At 43.4% G+C, this 4664-nt stretch overlaps 1 pseudogene; it reads right to left on the bottom strand.

Annotated features, from left to right (window-relative positions):
* Positions 1–315: 315 nt before the first annotated feature.
* Positions 316–3755, bottom strand: LOC120686012 (annotated as a pseudogene).
* Positions 3756–4664: the final 909 nt, after the last annotated feature.

Genomic DNA, 4664 nt, shown 5'->3' on the forward strand with positions numbered 1-4664 from the left:
CTTATGAAATCTCAGAACGGCTTACAGCAGAGAGGAGCCAAAAATAGCTTTAACCAGCTTCTCCTCCCTTCTCAAGTTATAAAGTGTTCTCAGAATTACCATACTACCAATGAGAAGCTGCTTTGCAAAAAAAAAAAGTCAAAACTGTTTTGGCTCCACTAAAAATATGGTTTCACCATTGAAGCCAAAACTAAATCAGTTTTAGAAGTTTTAAGAATTAGGGATTGGAGAATAAAGCAACACAATTAGCTACCCGCGCTATTTGCGCGGGCCACCTTGCTAGTTCATAAAAAACTACAGTTACATTTCCACGCTAGAGCATACAGATACTGGGAATGGTGCAGCTTCTATGCAAGAAATGTTAAGATTATATCTGTTTCCACCGTTAGAGATTTAGCCTAAGCCTTTCAAAAATACAGAAGCCGTATGATAAAAAATGGCTAAAAAACTTGTCTAGAGCTATTGCAAAACGTCCAGTCGATTTTGATGTTCTGCTTTGCAGTGACTCAACTTTCAATGGCTTAAAAACGAGGTTACAGACATGGCATGACACATTTTGCTCCAGTGCAACCCGTGCTGCATGCAGTTCGTAAAAGAGTTTACCACCATCAACTCGGTTTTTCATCACTGCAGTTCGCATCAAAATTGCCTATCGCACAAGTCTTGTTCAATAATCATCTCCTGCTATTGGTTGTTTGAGCCTTGTCGAGGTTTGCAAGCTCCTCAATCAGCTTTCTCTCATCGCTGCTGAGATGTTTCGGAATTTCAACCTGGACACGCACAAGCTGGTCTCCGCGAGCATTGGACTTTCCAAGAAGCGGAACTCCTTTCTTGACATCACCAGAGTTGTGCCTGGCTTAGTCCCTAAGGGTATCTTTCGGTCAACCATTCCATCAACAGTGTGGACTTTGACGGTTGTCCCAAGGATTGCATCAATGTAAGAAACCTTGCATGTGTAGATAATGTTTGTCCCGTCTCTCTTAAGGACAGGATCGGAGAGAACATCAATGAAGACATAAAGGTCCCCAGGAGGACCACCTCTCCGGCCAGCATTACCCTCAGATCGGACCCTCCGCCTGCTTCCAGAATCCACTCCGGCAGGAACCTTTAGACTGATCCTCTTTGTTCTTCGCACTCGGCCATCACCCCCACAGGTGTTGCAAGGAGTGGAGAATTCGCCAGTGCCGCCACAAGTATTGCAGGTGGAGACTTGCTGGAATATTCCAAGTGGTGTTCTTGTGGAGGAGACCACCTGTCCCTGACCCCCACAAGTTTTACACGTCGTTGGCTTTGTACCTGGCTTGGCACCACTTCCATCACAGGTGTTACAGCCTTCCAGTCTGGTTATCACAATCTCTTTCTCTACACCAAACACTGCTTCCTTGAAATTGAGTACCAGATTGTAGGTCTCATCATCACCTTGCATCGGTCTGTTGCGACCAGAACGACCACCACCGCCCATTCCACCCATTCCACCAAAGACCAAACCCTTCAAACAGTGACTCAAAGAGGTCGAAAGGATTTGAATAATCCTGCAAGAAACAAAATTGATATAATTAAAACAGTTCAATGATCCTGCTCATCAAACTTCTGAGACAGAAACCATGTATGAACACATACTCCTGTTCCCATGCCAGAACCCTTCAGACCAGCTTCTCCATATTTATCATAGATTGATCGCTTCTCATCATCAGACAAAACCTACAACAGTCATCCTTGCTATGTAAGCTTAAGAAATGTGTAATCCTGCTATCAAAATGGAAATTTGAGAATTGGGTACAGTGGGACCGACCTCATAAGCATTACTAATTTCCTTGAACTTTTGTTCAGCACCAGGATCTCTGAAACAGAATAATAAATAAGTACTTCTATTGTTTGACTAATAGTTGAGAAAGAGGTTTAATGTAGTAAATGAATAAATATCAAGAGTCATGAACAGCTGGCTATAAGCGGTTTAAAAGCAAAAAAAAAATGATGATTGTAGCTGAAAAGTGATTCTTGTATTGCGATAGCTAACTTACTTGTTCACATCAGGATGATAGCTCCTAGCAAGCTTCCAATAGGCTGGAAAACAAAAGGATTCACGATTCAGGACCAACAAAGAAAATAAACAATACAATACCATAATGTATATTCAGTATCAGCCTATCAGGTACTACTGACCATGATGCTTTCAAATTAAAAAAATAAAACTTCTTAATGCTCGGCCTCATAGTTGATATTTTCATATAAACAAGTAATAAATGGATAATAATACCAGCTAATCAGATGTAATAAAATAACACCAAGGACATCAAACAGTTCCAGCCACTGCATTTGATCTGAATCCCACATTTTGTAGCTTCAAACGAACTGAGGGTGTCACATACTACGCTAATCTTAAATTAGATGAAATAGTAACAATAATTCCGAGAACTTGCATAGTTGCTCCCACTTTGGCGCCTACTATCAGTTTCTTTCCTTTTCTCATTATGCACCATTACCCCTACTGTTTCCATTTTTTGCAACAGTACCACTATTTTGTTTACAAACCAGTGGAAATGGTGCAAAACGAAAATAAAGGAGGGAAAACTCATAATTAGGCCTAAAAGTGGCGCCAATCATGCAATTGTATCTAACAAAGTATTGTCCAAAATATCATATATATTATAAGGAGAGTAAGTAGTTTACATGTGATGCATGTCTTAAGTCAGGGTTGGTTTTATCTTTATAAGCGTGCTATATCATTGGAGCAGCATTAAGGTGGAAGTTTGCAAAATGGACTTTGAATAAATCTAGGTTCTGACGATTGCAGGATTTGTATGGCATACTATATGATAACTACAACCAAATTAAAGTCGAGGCAATAAATTCTCCTAACACCACCCAATTATTAACAAAAACATTCACAGCATGAGCAACCAAATACGAGATACTAACCGCTCTTGATTTCAGATTTACTAGCATTTCTTGAGAGTTGAGACACCAAGTACGGAATAGAAATCCTGTCATTTGGATATATAAATCCATATCAGAATGGAAGACATTTTTTAAGCAGGAACATAAGCAAAGCAGAAAGACAAACGAATAGCTCACAGCTTCAGCTCTGACGACGAAACGTGAGCCCCTTCTACAGCGAACTCTTGACGACGGTACATGGTTTAGCCGCTCAGAAGAGGTCTGTGAATGCAAGCTATAACTAGGTGATAACACCAGGTGTTTACCTCTCCCTCTAGTACCAGTACTGCACAATCAGAGACAGTAAAAACAAACTCAGCTCGCTGCGAAATTCGTGTGCATGATCGAATATTACTTTTTTTCAACATCCCAATCTGTGGAGACAAATACCCAGTCTTGGTTGCCAGGAATCTTGCGTCAGCAGCATAATAGGTAGCCCTTGGAACTGCAGGCGATGCGGGTAGCAGGCGAGGCTTTTCACGGAGCTGAGGAACCAAGGCGCCACTGAACTGTACCAGCGCCATACCAGCGCAGCGCTGCAACATCACAGAGGGTAAAGTTAATGGCTCCGCTACATTAGGCACTCGAGGAACACAAACATCAATGAAACCAGGGGACCGCCCGCCGCCGCATAACAAACAAACTACCATCCTCCCTCCCCGACTACTTATTACTAATGGAGAAGCATTAGTTGGTTGTAAATTCGGAACCCAGGAACTAGCGAGGGCTCACTCGGAAGCCCAGAAACTAGGCCGATACAATACATGCAAATATTCGCGGCTGGGTCAGATCCCGAATGGATGGTGATACATAGCTTGCTTTAGGGTTCGGTTTCGCGCGGAAGGAAGGGGAGAGAGGGGGGGCAGGCGTGCCTGGCGGGGTGGGGTAGTCGTCGCCGGCGGAGACGTGTACAAGGGGGCGTTGCCGCTCGCCCAGTCGGCGCCGCCAGGAAAGGGAGGCCACGAGACGAGACGAGACTAAAAACATACAATAATGCTGTAATGTTTGTAGTTTCCTTTCTCATAATATACATGCTCGTAATTTAGGATAAAGCTACAATAACTTAGTTCAAATGTTCGTAACTTAAATTTTGTCTGACACATACAATATCTTCACTTATTTACACAATCAATCGGCAGCATTGAATGATGGGCCAGCCAATCCAGACATGTCGCCTCCGCTGCTGCCACAGCCTCCTTTGTGGCCGCCTCCTCACTGGGTGTCTCACCTTTAGCTGTACTTGCAACAGCCTCCGTGGTCGCAGCCACCACCACCGCCGGCCCCGTGAGTTGTATGGACTTAATTTGCAGGGACATATATGCTAGCTTTGCATTTGAACTTGTATGGACTATTGTATGGACTTGTATGCACTATTTGTGGTGGATGAATGATACTAGAGTTTATTTACATTTGTGCATTACTTGACTATATAAACTGCCTGCGATGCTTATTATGATATATGAAATGCGCGTGCAATGATTATTGTGATATATATGAACTGCTCACTACTACAGAACATGCCTTTGATCTAGGCCATTTGTCCCGGCTGCCTTTGGGCCCGGGACCAAAGGTGGCTTTTGTCTCGGGTCCAACAGCTAGCCGGGGCAGCAGGGGGGCAGGGGCCTTTTGTCCCGATTGGTGGCTCCAACCGGGACAAAACTCCTTGGCCTCCTTATCCACTTTCCTCTCCCCCCGCCCGAACCATTCAGCTCACTTGTTCTTGGTGT

Source organism: Panicum virgatum, chromosome 8N, assembly GCF_016808335.1.
Source record: "Panicum virgatum strain AP13 chromosome 8N, P.virgatum_v5, whole genome shotgun sequence".
NCBI classification, from domain to species: domain Eukaryota; kingdom Viridiplantae; phylum Streptophyta; class Magnoliopsida; order Poales; family Poaceae; genus Panicum; species Panicum virgatum.